This window comes from Chiloscyllium punctatum, chromosome 29, assembly GCF_047496795.1.
Source record: "Chiloscyllium punctatum isolate Juve2018m chromosome 29, sChiPun1.3, whole genome shotgun sequence".
Classification (NCBI taxonomy): domain Eukaryota; kingdom Metazoa; phylum Chordata; class Chondrichthyes; order Orectolobiformes; family Hemiscylliidae; genus Chiloscyllium; species Chiloscyllium punctatum.
The window spans coordinates 54,020,667-54,047,516 of NC_092767.1; the positions used below are offsets into that span (position 1 = coordinate 54,020,667).

The window sequence follows — 26,850 nt, forward strand, 5'->3', positions numbered from 1 at the left end:
CCCAGCTGCGTTCTGCCCTTGTTTACTTCTCCCCCTACTCCAAGCCGGGGGACCCTCCCCCCTATAAGTGACTTGGCTCGCCTCAGTGCTGGCATGAGGGAAATTTGCTAAGCTTAGAATATCTTGATGTTCTTTTTCAACTTATCTACTTGTCTGTAACCTCTTCCAGTGTTTGCATGCATGTTCCATTCTTGTATGCACATTTTAGCTCACTCAGCTCTTTGCTGAAACCATTATACACTGGTGTAGGTTAGTTCATTCACATTGTATAAGCAATTATGCTTGCAGAAGTAACACTACTTTACCTATATCCCACACATGTGATTATCAGTTTTGTCACAATAGTTGTTTCCAGAAGCTCTCCCAACAGCAGTGTTAAACTGACAAGGCTGTTAATTCCAGGATTAACTTACAAATCTTCACAGAACAAGGTCATAATGTTGATAACCCTCCAGTCTCCTGACACCTCCTCTCAGTCCAGAGGAGACTGTAATGTTGTGTCCAGTGCCCCTCTCACTTCAATCAGGATCCTTGGATGGATCTCATCCTGATCTGGTTTCCTGTTAACCCCGAGTGCCAACATCATTTGGACAGGTAATTGGATAGAAAAACTTTCCTCCTCAGTGTATCCGCACATTAACAGTTTACTGATTAGTATCATAGATGTTTTCTCACCTTCACTGGAAAGACTTAAAAATAAACTCTTATTTCTCTCCAGCGCGAGGCCCCAGTCCGCGAGCTCGCGCAGAGTCGGTTAAACGGCAGCGCCTCGAGACCCCGCGTGAGCCCTCAGGGCGGGCCTTTACTCTCATCCAGCTCTGATTGATCAGAACATCTGTCAATCTCGTGCTTATAGCCAATAGAAGTGCGGTCCCGTGTTAGGAACGTCATCTGGAAGTGAATGTGGATGAAAAGAGAAATCGCTGGAGAAACTCGGCAGGTTTGGCAGCTTCTGTGGAGTTAAAACAAAGGTAACGTTTCAGATTCAGTGACCCTTCATCAGTACTGAAAGTAGCTCGGAAAAAAGTGCAGTTATTGGCTCTCCCTCCTGTAATAGGTGGAGATGGAGCCTAGAAAGAGAGAGAAGAGACGCAGATAAAGGGGATGGATAATTGTGAGGCAGGGAGAAATAAAAGCTGATACTGGGGAAAATGTAGGAGCAGATTACTGCAGATACTGGAATCTATTGAAAACAAGTCACATTCCTGATGAAGGGCTTATTTCCGAAATGTGGACGGCACAGCATTTCTGCGTTTTTGGGGTTTCGCTTGAGGGAAGGATAGGATTGATAAATCAGTGGCTGAAAAGGTGGTGCAATGTGCAGGGATTCAGTTTCTTGGATCATCGGGATCTCTTCTGGGACATAAAAGATCTGTTCAAAAAGGATGGGTTTAACCTGAACTGGAAAGGGACCAATATCCGACTGGGGAGATTTGCTAGTTCTAGTTTCGGATCCTGTCAACATTTTTAGAGTGGTGAGTTGGGAGCTTCTAAGTAACAGTGAATAGACAGAAATATGAGGATGGTTCTGAATCAGAAAAGAGCAAGTTAATTCGAAAAGACAGACATGAGCGGTCAGAGAATGATTTAACTCTCAGGTAAGGCTGATGAGCTCAGCGCATGTATGGGAATGTGGGTTTGGGATGTCAAAGCTACTACAGGAGCTTGGCTGAGGAATTGAAAAGAGAGGCAGCTCAACATTTCAGGCTTTAGGTGTTATAGGAGGGATAGTAAGAGAGGAGAGGGAATGGCATATTTAATTAAGGAATACATTACTACTGCAATTAGAATAGATATTTCTGAGGGACTGTCGTAGTGTTAAAGTTTTGGTTGGTGAAGAATTTGTTAAATGTGTTCAAGAAAATTTTCTTTGTCAATATATAAATGTTCCTGAAGAGAACGAGCAAAACTTGAATATCTTTTGCAAAATAAGGCAGAGCAAGTGACTGGAACTAGTGATTGTCATGCTGTTAGTTTTAAAATAGCTATGGAAAAGGATAAATCTTCCAAAAAAGTTAAAGCTCTTAATTGGAATAAGGCAAAATTTAAGGGAATGATGCAATAACTTTCAAAAGTTGATTAGAGCAAACCATTTACAGGTAAAAGTATGACTGATAAGTGGGAGTCTTTAAAAGTGTGATAATGAGAGTTCAGAAGCATATGGTCCTGTTGGTTGAAGGGTAGAAAGAGGGTATGAACATGCTTAAAAAGGAAATCAGAAAGGCAAAAATGGAAAATTAGATAGCCTGGCAAGTAAGATTTAAGATAACCCAAAAAAGATTCTATAAACACTTCAAGAGCAGGAGAGCAATGAAAGAGAGAGAGAGAGAGAGAGAGAGGAGGACCCTTTAAAGATCAACAATGTTGTCTTTGTGTTGAACCTCAGGAGGTGGGAGAGATGGTAACTGAATATTTCACATCAATTTTTACTGTTGAAAAAGAAATGGGGGCTCGAGAACTCCGGGAAATAAATATTGATATTTTAAAAAACAGTTTAAGAGGAAGAACTGGAGGTCTTAGAAAACGTAAAGATAGGTAACCCTCCAGTGCCTGATTATATGTGTCCCAGGATGTTGTGGGAAGTTGGGTAGGAAATTACGGGGCACCTTGTAGAAATATTTGTATATCCATGAACATGGGTGAAGAACGAAAGGACTGGAGTTTGGCTTATGTTGTGCTATTGTTTAAGAAAGGATGTAAGGAGAAGCTTGGGAACTATAGACCTGTGGGTCTAACTTTAGTGGTGGGAAAGTTGTTGGCGATGATTCTGAAAGATAGGCTATATATGCTTTTAGAGAGGCAAGGATTGAGTAGAGATAGCATGCATTTTTTGCAAGGAAAATCCTACCTCACAAACTTGCTTGAGTTTTTTTGAGGAAGTAATCAGTAAGATTGAGGGCAGAGCAGAAGTTGTTGACTTGGATTTTAGTGCAGCCTTTAACAAGGTTCTGCATGGTTGACTGGTTAGTAAAGTTAGATCACACGGGATTCAGGGTGGGTTTGCCAATTCGTTACAAAATTGGCTTTGGAATAGGAGACAGAGGATGGTGGTGGAGGGTTGTTTATCAGACTGGAGGCCTCTGACCAGTGGTGCTCCACAGAATTTGGTGCTGGGTCCACTACTTTTTATCATTTTACATAAATGATTTGGATGTAAATATAGGAGGTATGGTTAGTAAGATTGCAACAAGTTTGCTTTGTCCTAAGATGGCAGCACCATATGGCAGAACGGCTCTTGTGCCAGAACTCATTTGCTCCGACCGCTTTTCTCTTTCTTTCTTTTGCTTCTCTGTTTTATATTTCTCTTCTTGAACTTGTCCTGAGCTTGGACAGTATCATGGCAGCAAGCGTCCAACACAGGGAAGAGTGGGCCCAGGACACACCTCAAGTGTGCCGCTACTTACTTTTCCAGAGCATGCACAGGACCTAAAATCAGAATCTGTCATATTGGAGACGACATCAGCGAGATCAACCCAGAGGCAAAAGATCGTGCCTGAGGTTTGGCGACTTTATTGTTGGTTGCGTCCAGCACTAGCACCAGTGCAGTGGTGGAAAGGCACGATGGCAACATCGACGAGGTGGGTCTACCGGTGAGTTATACAGCTCTGACGTTGGTAGGTTTGGCGCAGCCATTGGTTTGGAATGGTCGAGCAGTACATGTCGAAGGATCAGCAACTTCAATGTTGGTTGGGTCCACTGCAGATGATGGTGAAGTGGTGGTGGAAAAATGATGATTGCATAGGCATTGATTACCGTGCTTAGCTGGCTCATCTTCAGCCATATCTTTCCATTTTTTCTTATTCTTAAATTACTCAAAATAGTGCTGTGTCATGGTGACAAATGAAATGTTTTCACTGTATTTTATTGTATTTTTTATGTAAAGTGCACATGACAATAAAATAATAATCAAAATCAAATCACACCAAAATTGTTGGTGTAGTAGACAGTACAGATGGCTATGTCAAAGTACATCATATGAGCCAATGTGCCAAGGAGTGGCAGAAGGAGTTTAATTCAGATAAGTGTGTGTGTTGCATTTTGGTATGGCAAATCAGGAAAGGACCAATATACTTAATGGGAAGTGTTGTCAAATAAAGAGACCTTGGGGTGCAGGTTCATTGTTCCTTGAAAGTGAAGTCGCAGGTAGACAGGGTAGTGAAGTAGGCTTTTGGTGTGCTTGCCTTTATTGTTCAGCATGTTGACTATGAGAGTTAGAAAGTCATGTTGCGGCTATACAGGACATTGGTTAGACCTTTTGGAATGCTGTGCGCAATTCTGGTCTCCCTGTTGTAGGAAAGATGTTGTTAAACTTGAAAAGTTTCAGGAAAGATTTACGAGGATGTTGCCAGGGCTGGAAGGCTTGAGCTGTCGGGGGAAGTTGAATAGGATGAGGCTATTTTTCCTGGAGTATTGGAGGCTGAGGGGTGACCTTATAGAGGTTAATAAAATCATGAGGGGCCTGGATTGGGTGAATCACCAAGGTCTTTTTCCCAGGGGCGAGGAGTGCAAACCTAGAGGGTATAGGTTTAGGAGACGGAGTTGGATAATCAGAAGGACTTAGAGAGGAATCGAGAAGTTTGGACAGTGCAGTGACACAGGATTGTTCCCAATTGTCAAACTTACTGTTGATTCTGGCATTCTTACCTGCATTTCATTTCACTTAATTCTATGAAATCAGTCATTTCTTTCACAATCACACCAGCTGGTAACATTTACATCACAACAGAACAGCTAACACTTTCATAGAGATTTTACAAAACGTGATTCACACCTGTCCAAGAAAGCACATAAATTAATGATGAACATGGAAGATTTTGAATACAGGTAAACAGGTGAGAATTGGGTGGCGCCGTGGCACAGTGGTTAGCACTGCTGCCTCACAGCACCGGAGACCCGGGTTCCATTCCCGCCTCAGGCGACTGTCTGTGTGGAGTTTGCACGTTCTCCCTGTGCCTGCGTGGGTTTCCACCGGATGCTCTGGTTTCCTCCCACAGTCCAAAGATGTGCAGGTCAGGTGAATTGGCCATGCTAAATTGCCCGTAGTGTCAGGTAAGGGGTAAATGCAGGGGTATTGGGTGGGTTGCGCTTCGGCGGGTCGGTGTGGACTTGTTGGGCCGAAGGGCCTGTTTCCACACTGTAATGTAATCTGACTTTGAGAATTTAGAGGACAACATGCTCCATTATAAAGATTAAATCACATACTTTTTTAAAATCTGTGTCTTTTGATTGCAAATGTATTTTCAGCAATACTTTACTTGGTCTGTTTCCATTCAGTTCATTCTGGCCTGATGCCGATGTCACCCACTTTTATCATGACAAATTAAATGAAGTTAATTTTGACCCATCAAGCATGCAGGTACAGCAGGCAGTGAAGAAAGCTAATAGCTTGCTGGCCTTCATAACAAGAGGAATTGAGTATAGAAGCAAAGAGGTTCTTCTGCAGCTGTGCAGGGCCCTGGTGAGACCGCAAATGGAATATTGTGTGCAGTTTTGGTCTCCAAATTTGAGGAAGGACATTCTGGCTATTGAGGGGGTGCAGCTTGGATTCACAAGGTCAATTCCCGGAATGGCGGGACTATCTTACTTGAAAGATTGGAGCGACTGGGCTTGTATACCCTTGAGTTTAGAAGGCTGAGAGGGGATCTGATTGAGCCGCATAAGATTATTAAAGGATTGGACACTCTGGAGGCAGGAAGCATGTTTCCGCTGATGGGTGAGTCCCAAACCAGAGGACACAGTTTAACAATAAGGGGTAGTCCATTTAGACAAGAGTTGAGGAGAAACGTCTTCACCCAGAGAGTGGTGGGTGTGTGGAATGCTCTGCCCCAGAAGGCTGTGGAGGCCAATTCTCTGGATACATTCAAGAAAGAGTTGGATAGAGCTCTTAAGGTTAGTGGAATCAAGGGTTTTGGGGATAAGGCAGGAACAGGATTCTGATTGAGGATAATCAGCCATGATCATAATGAATGGTGGCGCTTGCTCGAAGGGCAGAATGGCGTACTCCTGCACCTATTGTCTATATTACGTAAGATGACAATAACTTATTCAAGGACATGAATTTTAAGGGGTATCTTAAACAGGGGAAGGACCTGTTTACTCGGAATTATGAGGCTGGCCGAAGGAAAGTGCAGCCTCTCAACCTGCACCAGCCGTTAACTCATGGCTGTGGTGACAGCAGATCTATTTATTATAATCACAGAGGTTATTCTGTGGCAGATTAAATGTATTAATTTCCCCTGTCTTTCCTGGATCTCACAGTTACCTCCTCCTTTGATCGATTTAATTGTCATCTGTCTCCAGAACGTGGATACACAGTAATGCACCAAGAAAAATGCAGCTGTTGTCCTCTGAATAACATGCATTCTGGTCTATTTTTAAAAACACCCCCTTCTACTATAGATATGAATCGACAGAGGTAATTGCCAATTGTTTCTGTTATCCAAAGCAGAATTATTTTTCTGTGCCGGTTGAGTGGGATTTGACTGTTTTGATTGGGTTTTAATGCCCTTGGTTCCATACACTTTAATTCTGTCACTCAGTACTGACAGTGAGACATATTCCTGTGACAAGTCGGGCCCATCAGAGACTGAAGGGCCAGAGCAAAGGAGAGAATCCCAGTGACCCAGAGATGGAAAGCAGAAGAAAGTCTGTGATTTTACTTTTGTCGTTATCCGACATTTTCATCATTCTGTGGTCGGTGCAAGAATTTTAGAATTCTTTTATTATAACATTCAGGGAACATACCTGAGATATTACAACATTTCAGAATTTATATTTGCAACGATTGGCGTTTCACTGGTGAATTTAAATTGCTGCATAAGCACTCAGTTCAAGTTCAGACTGCAAGTCAAAGAAATGATGAAGTATCCTGTCATATTAATTATCCAATTAATACATAAACAACATATCTGAGAGTAGTCTAGAGAACCCAGTATATACATCGCATGAATGAAAAAAAAACTCATGAAGGCTATTGCGAATAACTGGAACCCAAGCATTGATCCTTATAATACCCAGTGTCATTACCTTCCACTCCAAACACTACAGGTTCTGTTTGCTATGAATTCTCAATTGAAGTCAGTATATTATCCTGATCCCATTTGCTTTGATGTTGCAAACTAACTTTTCATGTGGGACTTTGTCAAAAGATTTCTGAAAATCCAAATACCCACGTCCACTAGATCTCCCTTGTCTATTCTCTGAGATAATACCAACTTAATAGAATTATTTGAGGAAGTGACAAAGTTGATTGATGAGAGAAGGGCTGAAGATGTCATTTACGTGGACTTCAATAAGGCGTTTGATAAGGTTCCCCAAGGCAGGCTGATGGAGAAAGTGAAGTTGCATGGGATCCAGGCTGTACTAGCTAGATGACTAGAGAATTGGCTGGACAACAGGAGACTGTGAGTAATAGTGGAAGGGAGTTTCTCAAAATGAAGAACTGTGACCAGTGGTGGAGTATCAGTTAGTGAAGGGGACTGTCCGAGAATGCAGCAGAATATGGATAGATTGGAGAGTTGGGCAGAGAAATGGCAGATGGAGTTCAGTCTAGGCAAATGCGAGGTGATGCATTTTGGAAGACCCAGTTCTCAAGCAAACTATACAGTAAATTAGAATCCCAACAGTGTTGTAACAGGCCATTTGGCCCAACAAGTCCACACCAACCCAGTCCCCTACACCAATTAGTCTAGGCTTCCCCGATCTAATGCACCTTGCTTACATATCCCGAACACGATGGATAATTTAGCAAGGTCAATTCACCCAATTTGTACATCTTTGCACTTAAGCCCTGGGGAAATTGACATACGGAGAGATCTGCGTGTTCAGGCTCATAATTCCCTGAAGGTGGCAATGCAGGTCAATAGAGTGGTCAAGAAGGCATATAACATGCTTTCCTACGTCGGACGGGGTATTGAGTACAAGATTTGTCAGGTCATGTTACAGTTGTATAGGACTTCGGTTTGGCCACATTTGGAATACAGCAGACAGTTTTGGTTGCTACATTATCAGAAGGATGTGGATGCTTTGGAGAGGGTGCAGAGGAGATTCACCAGGATGTTGCCTGGTATGGAGGGTGCTAGCTATTAAGAGAGGTTGAGTAGAATAAGATTATTTTCATTAAAAAGATGGAGTTTGAGCGGGGGATCCTGACTGATGTCAACAAAACCATGAGAGGTATAGACAGGGTGGATAGCAAGAAGCTTTTTTTTACCAGGGTGGGGGACTTAATTACTAGGTGTCACAAGTTCAAGATGAGATGGGAAAGGGTTAAGGGAAATATGCGTGGAAAGTTCTTTACACAGGGAGGAGGTAGAGATGGATATGATAGCGTTGCTTAAGGTGTATCTAGACAGCTACATGAATGGCCAGGGGACAGAGGGATACAGATCATTGGAAAATAGGCAAAGGGTTTTAATTGAGGATCCGGATCAGCAGAGGCATGGAGGGCTGAAAGGCCTGTTCCTGAGTTGTAATTTTCTTTGTTCTTTTTTGTTAGCGTGGTTTTGTCAGAGGGACAAAATGTATCACAAGTGTGGTGAAATTTTTCGAGGAAGTGACCAGGTCTTTGAATGAGAGAAGGGCAATTGTTGTAGTTTATATGGATTTTAGCAAAGCCTTTGACAAGATTATATTCAATTCCCTACAGTATAGAAACAGGCCATGCAGGCCAACAAGTCCACACTCACCCTCCAAAGGTTAACCCATCCGGACCCATTCCCCTACCTAATGCACCTATCTCTATGGGCAATTTAGCATGGACAATTCACCTAACCTGCACACCTTCGGACTGTGGGAGTAAAACAAGCACCCAGAGAAAACCCGCACAGACACAGGGAGAATGTGTAAACTCCACACAGACAGTCACCCAAGTCTGGAATTGAACCCAGGGCCCTGGTGCTGTGAGGCAGCAGTACTAAGCACTAAGTCACTGAACTGTTCCAAAGCCACATTTAGGAGATTAACAACTAAAGTAAAAACACATGGAATTCAGAATAAATTAGAAATTGACTCAGTCAGAGGAAGCAGAGGCAAAGCTGAAAGAAGGCTGTTAGTGTAATTGGAGACTGGTATCCAGTGGGATCAATTTTGGAACTTTTATTGTTTGTGATATTCGTAAATGATGATAAAGGGTGTGTGTGTGTGTGTGTGTCGGGGGGGGGGTGTATGTGAGTGAGTGTGTGTATGTCTGCATGTGTGTGTTCATGTATGTGGGTGAATGTGTGTGTTGTTAGGGGATGGGGGTGGTTGGGGATACTAAGTAAGTTTGTGATGACACAAATATTGACTGGGTGGTTGGCAGTGAGGAAAATATTCTTAGGCTACAAACAAAAATAGGTAGATTAGTCAAACAGGCAGATCAACGACAGATAAATTTTAATCCTGATAAACCCTGACGTGATACATTTTGCCAGAAGTTGCAAAGCAAGGCAGTACTCAGTGAATGGGAAGACACCCAGGCTGCATAAAGCAACCAAAAGATCTTAAGGTGCTTGTTAACACGTCTCTGAAGGTGGCAAGACTGACTAATAGGATAGTTAAGAAGGTGTACAGGATATGTGCCTTTACTAGTCAAGACGTAGGTTATAAGAGCAGGAAAGTGCTGTTGGACTTTGTTTAGGCCATAGTTGGACCATTGTGTGTAGTTCTGGTCACCGCAGCATGGGAAGGATGTGTTTGCATTGGAGGGAGTGCAAAGGAGGTTCAGCAGAATGTTGCTTAGGCTGTAGCAATTTAGCTGTGAAGAGGGAGGCTGGATAAGCTCGGGTTGCTTCTCTAAGAACAGAGATCGGAGTATCTATGAAGTCCATAGACAGGGTGAATAGAAAGCAGTTGTTCCCCTTAGTCAAAGGGCCTATAACAGGGTGGTGTAATTTTAAGCTGAAAGGCAGGAGGTTTAAAGGGCACATGAGCAAAATTCTTCCCCCCTAGAGGTTGGTAAGGGACCTGAAATTGAAATCGTAAACCTTAGAAAAGTACTTGGAAGAGCACTTGAAATGTCATAACATTCAAGGCTATGGGCCAAGTGCTGGAAAGTGGGACTGTTGTAGATTTAGTGTCATTTTGGTGGGATAAACATGATGGTCCAAAGGGCCTCTTCTGTTCGATGTGATTCTGTCATTTGAGAATTCTGAGGATAAGGATCTGAATTTGTTCCTGTTTTTCTTTGTATTTGTTTTAAGAAAGTATTTCCTAGTGTGAGTTCTAGCAGTTATTGTGGTCCACATCAGCTTTTGGTTCTGTACCAGAGTGCTCATTCACAGATAGAATTTCCTAAATGGGTTGCAAAACTATATTTAAAAATGTGTTGCTGGAAAAGCGCAGCAGGTCAGGCAGCATCAAAGGAGAAGAAGATTCGACGTTTCGGGCATAAGCCCTTCTTCAGGAATGAGGAGGGTGTGCCAAGGAGGCTAAGATAAAAGGTAGGGAGGAGGGACTTGGGGGAGGGAGCGTTTGGGAATGCGATAGGTGGAAGGAGGTTAGTGTGAGGGTGATAGGCTGGAGAGGGGTTGGGGGCGGAGAGGTCGGGAAGAAGATTGCAGGTCAAGAAGGCGGTGCTGAGTCTGAGGGTTGGGACTGAGAAAAGGTGGGGGGAGGGGAATTGAGGAAGCTGGAGAAATCTGCATTCATCCCTGGTGGTTGGAGGGTTTCTCCAGCTTCCTCATTTCCCCTCTCCCTTTTCTCAGTCCTGCTTGGCACACCCTCCTCATTCCTGAAGAAGGACTTATGCCCGAAATGTCGATTCTCCTTCTCCTTTGATGCTGCCTGACCTGCTGCACTTTTCCAGCAACACGTTTTTAAGATCTGATCTCCAGCATCTGCAGTCCTCACTTTCTCCGAGTGCAAAACTGAATTAACAAGAAAAGCAGTGGGATAACAGTACTTAGTAAAACAGCTTTCAGGGTGTTCTACAACATGAGGTATTGATTGCCTGACTAGCCTCAGCAAAATGAAGGTCATCGCTGAAAAGAATATTGAAAGATATTTCAATATTGATGGGACTGATAGTGCGTGAAATCTGCAAGTCTTATTGTTTGAATACAAGTTGGAATTAGCATTTGAGACCTAATAGGATCAGATTAATCCAACAAAAATCTCAATGATATCACATCATTGTGGGTTTCTCTATGCTGTACAGAATGTGTAAAAACTGAGGATACATTGATGGAATTTGGCTGAGCACTGACCCGATCTGGTTCAGAAAGTGTTCAGCAAGACAGTCTTTCCTGTCGTAGTTTAAAGCCTGCTATTTCTCAGATGGGTTTTGTCATGACCCACTTCTCAGTGACACCTGGTGTTTCCCATTCCTTGATGGAAAGAGATGTTGTTAGTGGATCTTGCTCAGGCAGCTTGCTCCAAATGGGAGGCAAGCTACAATATTAGCAAAAGGTGAGTTGAGCAAGTCATCATGGAGTGATAACTGATGGCGAGCACGGATGGCATTGACTATCTGCATGTTTTCATCAATCAATGGATGTGTGCGGACATAATATTTGTGAGGACAGCTCACTAGGAGCGGTGTTAAGCACAGGGTTCCATTTATGATGTGTATTGTTGAATTATTTGTTTGTCAAAAGACATGTGAGTTATGCTATTTGTAGAAAGAGGCATAGTGCTGTGGTGCACAGTTTAACAGGACAAACACTGAGATCTGGAGTGTTGTGGTAGCAGCTGTCCCAAAGAGGATCAAACAACTTTGTCAAACATAACGTTTCCCATCTTGCCCTTTGTTGCTGTTATCCTTTGATGTTCCCCAAACGATAATGGTCTATGTGAAGATACTCCCCATGTACATTTGCTTGGGATTGTTATTTCATTTTAGGCTATTAATTTGCGTAAGTATTTATTATTGTTATTATTAAATTGTTGGTACTGACATTTTAGAGATAAATGCCCGGATATATTTTTAGACCAATTCATTGTGAGGCCATAGTGTTACACCTTGATGCAGTACTCCGTCAACTTTGTGAAATCTCTGTTATTGGACCTGGTCCAGAGGCCTCACCACTGTGGAAATTGGTTTGCCCAAAATGATTTTTCACAGATGAAAGCCAAGTTGGTTTGTGGTGACTGACATGTGATTTAGGATATTTGATATTTTTGTGCTGCTCCAAGGCTCCAATTAGTATCAAGAACATTTGGCCTGACAGAGTGAAAGTCGGTGCTGCTATTGTGTAATCCTGATGAAGAGCTTATGCTCAAAATGTCGATTCTCCTGCTCCTCGGATGCTGTCTGACCTGCTGTGCTTTTCCAGCACCACACTCTTTCATTTTAATCTCCAGCATCTGCAGTGCTTTCTGTCTGTTGTGCCCTCCAGTTGAACTGAAATTCAACATTGAGAGACTCATGGGTTGGAAACTGTAAATGGATCACCAGTTGATTCATAGTCCATCAGCAGCACACTGCTAAAAGAATATGAATCATCTGTCAACTGTGATTTACAAGATGCTGTTTGCTTCATGGTGTGGGACATCATTGCACCGATTGTCACTTGGGATGTCTGTCCAAGCAGTGATGGTGATTCACACCACTCCCTCTGTCTCTTTCTCTCATTTTCTCTTTCACCCTGTCTTTTTCTCTTTGATCTGAAAGTGCCCACACAATATTGCATCCCCCTATTCTGTTCCCATTTTACTCCCCTCCCAAATGTTTGCCCTTCCCCAATTATTTTGCCCTCACAAATATATTCCTAACCAAATGTGTACCCTCACAAATATTTTGCTGTCCCCCATATCATGCTGAGCCCCACTCCCTGGCGCAGAGATTAATGAGTTTGTCTGGACTAACTGGCCTATAGCTGACTGCTTTCGTGCACAGCAAGATCCCAGTTCCAGAATTATGGAAGCTTCACATCACACAGATAATCCTTTCAGCCCATTATGCCTCCCTACCAACACAACCACCAACAACCCCCAATCCTCCTCCCACACCCTCCATTAAGTGATCCTGGTGCTGTCCAGCTACTCAGGCCTTGTCCCGAATGGCACTGTTACTCCCCTACGTGGGGAGACCGCTCTTCCACCCTGTCTCATACTCTGCCTCTCACCCCTCCATCTATCTCTCTCCTAAAACAGCCCCTTCCCCCTCAAAACCCATCAAACACTCCCCCTCTCCCTGGCTCTCTCTCACCACCGCCTTGCTTCCCATTCCTCCGCTAAAGAACTCAGGGGCATGGCTACTCCGCCTCCCCTCACAGACTCACAACCCCTGGGCTGAAGGACATGGTGAGTATGTTCAGAGACTAACTGGTCTTTTGACTGACTGCTGTAGTGCACAGCAAGATTCCAGTCTGCAGCCAACCGATCACACACTCAATGAGAAAGGTACTTTATGCCCCTTCCACTCATCCCTCCACCCCTTGTCCCGGTTTGGGTAAAACCAGGGAGAGACAGGGGAAATGTGTATCCTACTGCATTAACTGTACAGCAACTTGTGGCACTAAGTCCAAATCTTCCCAATCCCCCTTCCCTGCCACTGGGACAGAGCAGAGGGCCCAGGGAGAAAGAGGGAGAGAAAATGCATTGAGAGAAAAAGAGAAGAACCAACTGACAGAGAATGAGATAGTGACAGTCAGAGGGAGGGAATGAGTGAAAGAGAGTTCAAGTGAGGAAGAGATCGCAAGTGAAAATCCCAAGGACAGAAACAAGATGTCAGGCTAATAAAAGCAAGTATATTATCTCCATTCTTTATCTACCTTCAGAGACTGGTGTACATTCCCCCCAAATCTCTCTAATTGTCAATGCTTCCCAGGGTCCTATTGTTCATCGTGTATTTCCTTGTCTTGTTTGTCCTGCACACGTGCATTACATCACCTCACCTCATTACTGCTGTTTCCTCGACATGAAGGATTACTTTCTGTATAGAGACTTATTGTTATGTTTCACCATTTTATCATGAAATTCAGTGGCGTTGCTATTACTGAGTCCCCTTTATCCATATTCTCTGGGGGTGAGGGACAACTGGGGCGGAGGGGTTGGGGGTGGGGGGTGGGGGTAGGGTATATGGGTCAAACACAGCCAAATGGGACTATTTAACAGTGAAAACTGAGTGGCATCGTCAAATTGGGCTGAAAAGCCTGTTTCCATGCTGTAGACCTCTAGGATTCTATAAAACCTTCACAATCACAGCTCCATCTCCCTCTGCTTGTCAGTGACTATCACCCACACCCCAACGCTCACCAGCTGCTACTGAAATTTTCCACTGAGTCTTGTTGAAACAAGGAAGACTCAACATCGCTCCCATTTTATTTCAAAATTCCAGGAGTTGCTTTTCTTGAGTCAATGTAATGTCTCATGTGTTTTGCTTTATCCTTTATAGAGGTGAGAGAAATACACCACACTGTAATATCGAGTCCAAATAGTTGGCACTTCTTGATCCTTTGATCACACAAATACACCAGCCCTGCATTATCTCAGTGATCAGAGCTACCTCTTTCCATCTGAAATGAACTGATTAATCCATAATCTAAGAATGAAATAAATGATTAATAACCAACCAATTAATAAAGTTAAAATTACAGAATCATTTGTATTTTTCCAACTGAAATGCACACATTTTGAAATCAAACTGTAGCATCTACACAGTAATAGATGGGTGTAAGTGGTGGGGGAGAGAGAATCAAATGAGCTGCTGCACACACAGACAGTGCTGTAGGAAACTAAGGTGTTGATATTTGGGGAATAATGTAAATTGTGATGTAGTTGGACTGGGGGAACCTCATTGGACTTGTGCTGCAGTGACCCAGGATATAAATATCAGCAATTGGCAGAATTTAATCTCAAATAATTAATCCATCTGGAATTGAAAGTTAGTTTCATAGTCCCATTGCAGAATCTAACACCAATTGCTGTAAATACACATCTGCTTCACTCATGTCCTTCACCAAAGGGAATCTGGGAATCTTATCTGGTCTGGCCCAGAAGTGTTTTCAGAAGACATTAAATAGTTCTGACTGATATATAATGTAGGGTTAAAGATGTATGTTTCAGACATGAGTGAGGAATGAAAACAGGAATACTATTCGGTTTCAGCTTCGACATTGAAATTGGCAACACAGTAAAGTACTTCTTCCTAACAACTGGTAGCAAGACAGACATGGTCTAGGTTGTTTTTGCTGATTATTACATCACTTCACTCCTAAATGTTGATTGCCCTTTAAACACCACCTCAAAGACGTGCTTCAAATGGCAAGGATGGAGAACAGATTCTGACTGGGTAGCTTCAGATTCGCAGTAGCAGCACTAGGGACCAAATTCATCACTTTGTGAGGACATTGTCAACCAGATTAGACCTGAAACTCGCATGAAGGGAACCAGTAAGAGAGAACAACTTACTTGTGTCCACTCCTCCAAAAGATGGAGCCCAGACGTGGGAGAGAGAAGAGCAGTCTGGCAGACAAAGGGATGAATAATTGTGAGGCAGGGAGAAAGACAAGCTGAAAATGGAGTGGGCTGTGCCTGAAGCAGCCCGTGTCATGACCAGGGCCTGGGTTGTGGAGGGTCGATGCAAACTCAATGGGCCAAATGGTCTCTTTCTGCAGTGTAGGGATTCTATGATCTTCGACAAGTTGAGTGACGATCACAGCTAAGTACCTAATGCAATTAATCATTAAAGCAAACATTAAAGTTAGAGCGACACAAACCCTGTTAATTGAGCTAAACGTTGAACTAGGAACTGAACTGAACTACATTGCCAAAGACTTCATCAATTTTGGAGAGTTGGCACAGGAAGATTACCAGGAGGGTACCAGAGCTGGAGAACTTTATTTAAATTTGTTCACAAATGGGAACATCATTGGTTGGGCCGGCATTATTTTCCATCTCCAATTGCCTAAAGGGTAGTTAAAGGTCAAGCACATTGCTGTGGTTCTGGTGTCTCATGTAAGCCAGACCAGGTCAAATGGCAAATTTCCTTACCTAAAGCACATTAGTGTATCAGATGGGTTTTCACAACAATGTTTAAATGGGGAAGACTCCTTCCTTTTCCCCTGAAATTGAATTCAATTCCCTCCATCTGCCACGGTAGGATTCAAACTCATGTCCCCAAAACATTGACTTGATTTTTTTCTACCCTTGCCCAGTCCCTTCCCACTTCCATCTGTGATTCCTCTGATGCCTTACTTTGGTTCTGGATGCTGCCAAGTTTATAGTGTTGTCAATCACAGGGACCCTGTTTCCAAAACTCATTCACCTTCCACGACAGAATAATCATCTCAATCCTTGTGCTCCTCATGTTGTGGCTCAGACTGGGAACACTTCACAGTTCCCATCTTCATATCCCGCAGTTTGACCTACACTGCTGTCCCACAGGGACAAATCACCTTTGGGTGTAGAAGGATGGACTGGGCAAGGAATGGGAATTTTAATCAGTCACTAAGTTAGCTTGGAAATATCTGCTGCACATTATATTCCATCTGCTAATTCCTTCCTCACTCAATGAAGTTGCCCATATCTTTGGTCATCCCCACAGCTTTCTCTCCCACCCACTGTAGGTCTTTTCAGTGAACCTGGAAACATTGTTCCCTTCAGCTACTCATTGCTATCAATTGAAAGTGTCTGTGTCTTTAGCAGTGACCCATCAGGCAGCCCCACTGGGTACTAACTCGGAGAAAGTGAGGACTGCAGATGCTGGAGACCAGAGTTGAAAAGTGTGGTGTTGGAAAAGCGCAGCAGGCCAGGCAGCATCTGAGGAGCAGAAGAATCGACGTTTTGTGCATAAGCCCTTTTTCAGGAATGAGGCTAGTGTGCCAAGCGGGCTGAGATAAAAGGTGGGGGGGAATTTGGTGGAAGGGCGCTGGGAATACGATAGGTGGAAGGAGGTGAGGGTGAGGGTGATAGGCCGGAGAGGGGGTGGGGGCGGAGAGGTCGGGAAGAAGATTGCAGGTCAAGAGGGCGATGCTGAATCCGGGGGTTGGGACTGAGATAAGGTGCGGGGAGGGAAATGAGGAAGCTGGATAAATCTACATTCATCCCATGTGGTTGGAGGGTTCCTAGGCGGAAGATGAGGCGCTCTTCCTCCAGGCGTCGTGTGGCCAAGGTCTGGCGTTGGAGGAGGCCAAGGACCTGCATGTCCTTCGCGGAGTGGGAGGGGGAGTTAAAGTGTTCAGTCACGGGGTGGTTGGGTTGGTCGGTGCGGGTGTCCCAGAGGTGTTCTCTGAAACATTCCGCAAGTAGGTGGCCTATCTCCCCAACGTAGAGGCGACCACATTGGGTGCAGCGGATACAGTAAATGATGTGTGTGGAGGTGCAGGTGAATTTGCAATGGATATGGAAGGATCCATTGAGGTCTTGGAGGGAAGTGAGGGGGCAGATATGGGCGCAAGTTTTGCACTTCTTGCGGTTGCAGGGGAAGGTGCCGGGAGTGGAGGTTGGGTTGGTGGGGGGGGGTGGACCTGACAAGGGAGTTGCGGAGGGAGTGGTCTCTCCAGAACGCTGAAAGGGGTGGGAGGGAAATATATCCCTGGTGATGGGGTCTGTTTGGAAGTGGCAGAAATGACGATGTATCCGAAGGTTGGTGGGGTGGAAGGTGAGGACCAGTGGCGTTCTGTCTTGGTGGCGATTGGAGGGACAGGGTTCAAGGGTGGAGGTGCAGGAAGTGGAGGAGATGTGGTGTAGAGCATCGTCGACCACGTCGGAGGGGAAATTGCAGTCTTTGAAGAAGGTGGCCATTTGGGCTGTTCGGTAGTGGAATTGGTCCTCCTGGGAGCAGATGAGGCGGAGGCGAAGGATTGTCGAATATGGGATGGCATTTTTACAGGGGGCAGGGTGGGAGGAGGTGTAGTCTAGGTAGCTGTGGGAGTCGGTCGGTTTGTAGTAAATGTCTGTGTTGAGTCGGACGCCCGTGATAGAAATGGAGAGGTCTAGGAAGGGGAGGAAGGATTCTGAGATGGTCCAGGTAAATTTGAGGCTGGGTGGTACTCGCTCACCAAGTTGGAAATGACCTTGTTTACTGCCCACCAGCTAGTCCTCCACCCTCCAGGGCACAGCAAACACTGTGACATTCATAGTACAGTCTCTCTTAACATCGCAATGGTGTCACGAACCCACAGAAAAACCACAGAAAGCAGAGATGAGGGAGGGAGGCAGAGAAGTGAGAGGCAAAGAGAGAGAGACACACACAGGGAGAGAAATAGGGAGACAGAAGAGGAGAGACAGACACACTGTCTATGCCTATGAGGGAGAGAGAGCTGTGAGGGCTCACCTGGCTGAATACATCCTAAATGATGAAACAAAATTCAGAGACAGATCTATAGTCATTGACAGTGTGCGGATGGCATTTCAAACCCATAGCCAAAGGAACAATGATGGGAACAATGTCATGGTGAGTTCTTCCTCTGTACCTAACACCATTCTGTCCCTGTCCTGGGAGTGTTTGATGAGGATGGAGTGGAGGGAGATTTACTCTTATCAATCCCAGGATTGTTCCTGCCCTGGATGTATACAGTTGGCATTACATGTGGCATTACAGAGGCAACATTTCTCTTTGTATAGCTTCTGCTGTCATTGCCCTGTCAATTTTGGTGGGAGATGGATAAAATGGAGATGTCCGAGTCCTTGAAGTATGAAGCAAGCTCCATTAAACAATCCCTGGATGTTAGACTAACATGCACATTCACACACATAGGTCAGCTTCCGTCATTTGTACAGAAACCACCCTGAACCCCTCGATTAGATTCCAGTCTGAAACGCACTCCTCCATATCTGGTATTCTTTTCCAATCCACCCCGAGACCCTCAATTAGATGTGGACATCATTGCAGTGTTCTGATTTCTGTTCATTAAACAGCCATAATCATTCTCACTCAGTCCCATTTTGTTCCCATTTCTACAAGTAGATTCTATCTCATTTGTTTTCTTTTTGACTGTTTTCCTTTTTTATCTGCATCCAAATGATATCCAGTGTCACTATTTCCAGTGTTAGTGTCTATAGTTAAAACATCTGACATCGCAATGTCCAGCATTACACTGTCCAATGTCACAGTCTGATCTCAAAGTATCTAGTGATAGTGTCCAGAGTGACAGTGTTGTAACCAGACTGACAGTGTCCAGAGTTATTGTGCCTGGAGGTATGGTGTCCGGAATGATACTGGAAAATGAAGCTGAACCAAAACCAACCTCCCGATCACTGGATTTGCAACACAGTGACATTCAACCATTCAATGACCCACAAAATCGTTCAATCGTTCCTTACCAGAATTTACAAATAACAGATCTTGGATGTCAAGTTTATAACTTAATAGATTGTTAATTTCTGTTTATGTCACTATGCAGAACACAGATGATCATAAACCCATGCACTGCCCTCCCCCCCCAATTCGCACACCAGCAGACAATTAAGAGATAAACTTGTTTAAAATTTTAAATTACCAGTTGATAACAGTTTCAATGATAAATAGTAGGCCATCATGAAATCCTTTATGCTGGGTTGTATTACAGGCACAAGAACTGTACACCATGTTTGAATTTAAAGTCACCAGTCAATGCGAACAAATTCTGCAGAACTGTGGAGACTAATACTCATTCCCGAAGACTCACATTCTCATCTCAGATCTTTTAACAAGTTAACAACTGGGGAAATAACTAGACAAAGTCAAACCAAAAAGAACACCAGACCAGTCCAGCAACTTCCAAAGAAGCACTTCCTCGAAGCCCAAAATCCAGTCAGAGCGAGGTCACTCATGGTTTTTGCTTTCTTTCTCACCATTCTCTGTGGTTACCTGCCTGGCAGCATTCCTCTTACTGACTGACCCATTCAATATCCATCCAGCTGTCAGTCCCTGAGCAGAACTACATCTCGGTGCTGAAGCGTCTGCTGTGTTCAGAGAGCAGTAATTCACCTGCATTATCTTTCCTGGCCAGATCCTCACAGCAAACATCAGTCTTTTGTCTGTCCAGTTTTTTTTTAAAAGAAGAACTAGCCACTGTTCAAAGTTCAATTCTCAATTTGGACTCAGTTCCAAACCAAAATGAGAAAAATAAAAAAATAGTGATGGTCACAACACTGGTCTTGCAGTGTCCAGCTGTACAGTGCCCACTCGTGCAGTGTTCCAGTAATGCAGTGTCCACTCGTGCAGTGTTGAGTATTATTGGTGGATGTGTCCCTGTGAGACTGGGCACAAGTAACCCCATCGACCTGTGGCCAACCGCTTCAACTCCCCCTCCCACTCCACAATGACACTTCCTGCACCACCAAATCCAAGTTATCTGATGACTGGAGGAAGAACACCTCATCTTCTGCCTTGGGACCCTCAACCACATGGCATCAACATTGACATCACTAGTTTCCAAATCTCTCTTCTCCCCCCACCTCATCCCAGATCCAACCCTCCAAGTCGGCTTCCCCTCTTCACCTGTCCATCTTCCTTCCTAACTATATGTTCGACCTTCCCCACCGACCAATCACAATTACCCCCCCATCTGGATTTACTGAGCACCTTCCCAGCTACCTTCCCCAAAAGCCCCACCCTCACTCTATTTATCTCTCAACCCCCTTACTCCCCCACATTCCTGATGAAGGGCTTATACCTGAAATATCGGTTCTCCTGCTCCTCGGATGCTGCCTAACCTGCCGTGCTTTTCCAGCACCACACATTTTGACTCTTAGAGTGACTAATGTTACAGTGCTAAGTCTCACAGTGCCCAGTGTTACAGTGGATAGTATTAAGGTATCCAATCTCCACAGTGCCCAACACTATCGTGCCCAGCCTCACACTGTCTCGTGTTACAGTGGCCATGTTACAGCATGCAGTCTCACTGTGCCTGGCCTCCACAGCAGCCAGTGTTATACTATACAGTCTCACAGTGCCCAGTTTCACAGTGCCCAGTCTCTCAGTGTTTCCGATGTCTCACCCACCACCCCTACCACCATCACCGAGGTTTATTCCATCCCAACCTCTAACCCAGCCCCAGTCTTACCAAGTGTCCTGTTTCGGAGATATTCCTCCATGCACTGTACTGCCGTGTTGACCATGTTGGGGTCAAACTTATTTGCAAAGAAACATCTCTGACGGACCACCCAATGTAGATCTCCTGCCCCATACACACAAACCAAGTGGCGATACCTTCCCGTGCAGGGAGGGTATAGGGCACCCCTCGCAATGTCACTAGCCTCAAAGGACCACTTTACTGCCCGGCCAAGTGTCCTGGTGGCTGCTTGGGTGTACGGGATGGAGCCTGGTACATTGGGCATTCTGTGCAGGGTAGCCCACACATGCTCGTCCGGGCTGTAGGTGTCCTTCGACCACTTGAGGAAGGCCTGGATCTCGGCACTGTCAAACACATGGCCAACAAACTCTCTGGAGGCCATGAAGTAGGTGCTGCCCACGAAGATGGAGGTGCTGATGTTCGGCTGGCCTTTCAGTTGCGCGAAGATGACTTGGTCAAGGGTATCGTTGTGGTATTGCTGACGTTTCTAAAAGGCAAGTGCAAGAGAGAGTGAGAGAGATGAGAAAGCAGAAATTATAGCTTTTCAACTTCACCTATGGCTTTTTCCCTCCCCAACTCCTCTGCACTCTCCTCGCCCCCAGCTCCAGCAAGATCCATGCACACTCCTTCTCTCAGTTACTCACCTTACAGTGGAGAACAAGGCCATTCAGCCCCTCAGGCCTTTCTCACTCCTATTGCCTAGTGCCAGTCACCTGCCAATTTCCCCATATCCCTGCCTCCCAAACCATCTCCCAATGCTCATTCGCTGCGCAAACATATAACTCATCCTCAAACTCTCCCAGTGGATCTGGCTCCAAAAATACACTTCAAGCTGTGCCCTCTGGTCATAAAGGTTGAGAGCACCAGAAAAATAGATCCTTCAGCCCATCGTGACTGCGCTGGCAAAACAGGCTCCTTGCTACTCCAGTCTCATTTTCCAGCACTGGGAACATTGCCTTTCATGCCTCACCAGTGCAATGGAGACACTTTCCTGTGGTCATCAACTCCTGGAGTGGGACTTGAACACAGAGCTTTTGCCTTAGAGAGAAGGACATGGTGTGCAGGGATATAGATCTTTGAAAGTTGCATTGCAGATAGAGAGGGTGGTGAAGTAGGTTTTTGATACCTTTACCTTCATTGGTCAGTGCATTGAATATAGGAGTTGGGATGTAATGTTGCAGCTTTAACAGAGATGGATAGAGCTCTGAAAGATAGTGGAATCAAGGGTTATGGGGATAAGGCAGGAACAGGATACTGATTGTGGATGATTAGCCATGATCACAATGAATGGTGATACTGGCTCGAAGGGCTGAATGGCCTACTCCTGCACCTATTGTCTATAAGTAGGAGTATCTTTGATTATCTCTGATATACCTTTGCCATTACCAAGTGTGATCTATTGTCTGTAGAGGACGTTGGTGAGGTCACTTTTAAAATACTGCATACAATTCTGGTCGCCCTTTGAAAGAAAGAATGTTGTTAAACTTGAGAGGGTGCAGAAAAGATTTACCAGGATGTTGCCGAGATTGGAGGGCTTGAGCTACAGTAAGAGGTTGAATAGGCTGGGGCTATTTTCCCTGGAGGGTCAGACGCTGAGGGGTATCCTTACAGAAGTTCATAAAATCAGGAGAAGCATGGATAGATGTTGAAATAATCAGCCGGATGATAGTACACTTCACACAGCTTCCTTTATCACATACATGCAAGAAGACTCAACCAGCCGGGTCAAAGCCCACCCTTGCCTGGAGAGTCTGAAACAGGCAGTTGCAATCACACTTTTACACACAAATCAGCGTTCCCCTTTCACGAATTACATTTTGATTTCAAGCCTTAGCAACACAATTGATCAATCAGATCCTGATCTAGGTACGTGACGTTTAGCATTAGATCATTGACCTTAAACTTCTACAACACCTGTTGAGTGTTGTTTCGGTCTTCCTGCCTTCTCACTTTACGGGAGCCAGTTTCAGTAAGCTAGCTAGCTTGCTTACGTGCTTGGCTGCACTTCTCTGTTGCTGCTCAGAATTGTTTAGCTGACCTCCTTTTCTGTTCTTGCCCCATTTTGATTCCTTCCAGGTCGGCTGTATAGCTAAAGGTCTTTTCCCAACGGTGGGGGAGTCCAAAACTAGAAGCATAGGTTTAAGTTGAGAGGGGAAAGACCTGAGGGGTTACTTTTTCACGCAGTGGGTGATGTGTGCCTGGAATGAGCTACCAAGAGGTGGTGGAGGCGGCTGGTACAATGACAATATTTAAAAGGCATCTAGATGTGGACATGAATAGGAATAGGTTCGAGAGATATGTGCCAAAGGCTGGCAAATGGGACTAGGTCAGATTAGGATGACTGGTCAGTGCAGACAGGTTGAACTGAAGGGTCTGTTCCATACTGGATGATGCTGTGACTCCATGGTCTCTGGTTATTGAGGTTTAGAGCACCAAAATAATAAGTTGCCCTTCAGCCCATCGTGTCTGCACTGGTCAAAAAGACCAGCTTCGAACTATTCTCATCCCATTTTGTAGCACTTGGCCCATACCCTTGAGTGTCTCACAAAAGCAATGAAGACACCTTCCTATGGCCATCAGCTCCTGGATTAGGACTTGAATCCAAAGCTCCTCTCTCAGAGTGAAGGACACCACACATTAGATTCTCTACAGTATGGAAACAGGCCATTTGGCCCAACAAGTCCGCACCAATCCTCTGAAGAGCAACCCATCCACACCCATTATCCTACCCAATATTTACCCTTGACTAATGTACCCGAACACTATGGGCAATTTAGCACGACAAATCTACCTGGCCTGCACATCTTTGTGGATTGTGGCAGGAAACCAGAGCACCCGGAGGAAACCCACGCAGACATGGAGAGAATGTGCAAACTCCACACAGACAGTCGCCCAAGGCTGGAATCGAACGCAGGTCTTTGGCGCTGTGAGGCAACAGTGCTTACCACTGAGCCACCGTGCCACCCCTTCCGCAGGATACAAGACACCTTATTTACATTGTGTCAAAAGATATCTTTTATCCTCGGTCCTTGTGGCATCATGCATGGGAGATATGGATCCTTGGTTACCAAGGGGAGGTAGATGGTATTCCAGAATGTGGATGGTGGAACAGGATCAAAAGGGCCAATGGCCTACTCTTGTTCCTTGTATATATGGGAGCAGATTTTATTTTTCCAACTTACATCGGAACTTGCCATCATCTCATACAAATGTAGTTTAGGCTTCATTTGCATTTCAATTCCTCAGATCTCCCCACCATGCCTCTAACCCAAAATCTTACATCTGAATTCCATTGCACTTGTACAATCGGTGAACAGTGAAGTATATTTCCTTGTCTTCATTACCGAGTGCTCACCCTGTACCCACTGAATAAACCTCACCCCAATCTCCTTTGTTCCAATGGGAACATCGTTGACCTTTCCAACTGTGCCATCCAACTTAAATCCTGGCACCATTCTGCGAAATCTCCTCCCTGTCCTGAGGGCCCTCACATCGTTTTATAGTCACCGGAAATGACCACAACAATCCAAGTGGGGCTAAACCAATTCGACATGCAGCATAACTCAACCATTTATTGGCATCAATGCCTCTATTTATGAAGCCTTCTGCTTTTCTACCCTCTTATGGCCTCCCCCATCTTCTAATGTCGATGAATGTTTATCGCCAGATCCCTCTAATCCTGCGCACTCTTTACGATTGTGCCATTACATTTCTATTACCTCTCCACATCCTTCTCCCAAAACATATCACCTTACACTCTTCTGTATTCACCTCTGACTGGATGCTGTCTGTTCACTGTGATGACTCTGGACAATTCACATCATCCTCACCATTTGCCAATCCTCCAGGTTTATCATTGCCCCGAATATGGGCATTCTGCCACATACTCCAAGATTGATATCACTGACATATTGAATAAAAGCAGTCGTCTATTTAGGGCTGAGAAACGGAAACATTTAACTTACACGATAGTAAAGTTATGGAATTCTGTACCACAGAAAGCTGTGGAGTTTGAGTCATTGAATATTTCCAAGAATGCGATTAACAAATATTTAGGTTTCAAAAGCATCAAAGGCATGGGGAGAAAGCGGTAGTATGGCATTGAGATAGAGGATTAGCCACGATCATATAGTATGGTGGGCCTCATGGAGGGCCAAATCATCTTCTCCTGCTCCGGGTCTTGATGTTTATATGTCCCAGCTGTGTGGATCATTCCCATCCACCAACCTACCAACCTCTCGTCCAAAACAAGATCCATGAATCAGGGCTTGTGTTGTCAATTTTGTTGTTCAGCTGTTTTTATCTAGTGCCTAGTGAAACACTTCATTGAATCCAGTTCAGACAATATTCTCTGCATTCAAATTCTCAGCTACTTCATCAATGCATGATGCGAGGTTGGAGACTTACCTTTTGAAAACCTGCACTGGCTTTGCTTCATTAATTTGATCTAAGGCAGGTTGGTGCGAATTGCAGCCGTAACTACCAGCATGAATGTCAAGTGCATGATATAAAGTAAACTAGGATCCATGCGGTGTGAGCCTCGGAGACCCAGGTTCAAGTCGCTTCTGTTCCAGAGTTGTGCGATAACATCTTTGAACAGGTTCATCAGTAAATGTAAGACCATTAACAAGTCGGGACAGGAGTCGGCCATTTGGTCCCTCAAGCCAGCTTCACTCGGATCGTGGCTGATTCAACATTCCTCAAGTCCATGTTCTTGCCCTATCCCCGTAATGTTTAATTCCCCAACTGAGCAAGAATCTATTCATCTGAGCCTTAAATATATACAAGGACAGCTCTCTGTGGCAAGGAATTCCAAAGATTCACAACCTTCTGAGAGAGGAAATTCTACCTCATCTCAGTCTCAAACTGGTGCCCCTTTATTCTGAGACAATACCCCCCCCCGGGACCTGGACTCTCCCATGAGGAGAAACATCCTTTCAGCATTTACCCAGTCAAGCCCCTTAATCCTGTCCATTTCAATGGGGTCACCTCTCATTCTTCTAAACTCCAGTGAGTAGAATCCTGTTCAGCCTTTTGTTTTTTAAGATAATCCCTCCATAATGGGGCCATCCCACTGAACATTCTCTTAACTTCCTCCAATGAAACAACATGTTTTCTGAAATAAGGTGACCAGAAGTGCTCACAGTATTCCGGATGTGCTCTCACAAGCACCTTGCACAGTTGCAGTAAGACTGCCTGACTTTTATACTCCAACCCCCCTCCAAATAAGGGCAAACATTCCACTTCAGTTCTAAAGAAAGGTCACCAAACTCGAAACATTGACTCTGTTTTCTCTCTATGAATGCTATCCGACCTGCTGAGTCTCTCCAGAAATTTCTGTTTTCGTCCAACATTCCATTAGTCTTCCCAATTACCTGCTGCCCTCGTGTGCAAGCTTTCCATGTTTCATTCACTACTTCCCCCAAGTCCCTTTGTGTTGCAGCTTTCTGAAGCTTTCTCCATTTAAATAATATTCTATTCTTTTGATTTCCCTTCCAAATGAACAATTTCACATTTTCCCACATTGCACTCCATTTGCCAACATTTTTGCCAACTTAACCTATCAATATCTGACTGTAAAGCACATAAGACAACATTTTTTACTGTAACTCGATTATACATGACAGTAATATATCAGCAAGGTTTGAGAAGGTTTGTAGTTCAGGTTGAGGTTCTAGATGTAGGTTTTGCTCGCTGAGTTGGAAGGTTCGCTGAAGATGTTGCCTAGTATGGTGACAAAAAATCTGAAAATGAACCTTCCAGCTCAACGAGCAAACCTACATCCAGAGTAATATTTCAAGTCAACCTCAGAGTACAACGGGATCTTGATCAGATGGGATAATAGGCCGAGGAGTGCCAGATGGAGTTTAATGTCGATAAATGTGAGGTGCTCCATTTTGGGAAAGCAAATCAGGGCAGGAATAATACA

General features: G+C 44.5%; 1 long non-coding RNA gene across 1 annotated transcript in view; it reads left to right on the forward strand.

The window, feature by feature from the left end:
• Nucleotides 1-886: 886 nt before the first annotated feature.
• Nucleotides 887-26,850, forward strand: part of LOC140454343 (uncharacterized) — a 50,314-nt gene continuing 24,350 nt past the window's right edge. Inside the window, exon 1 of the long non-coding RNA XR_011952681.1 lies at nucleotides 887-971. This is a non-coding gene — a long non-coding RNA (uncharacterized lncRNA). The remainder of the gene's footprint in view (nucleotides 972-26,850) is intronic.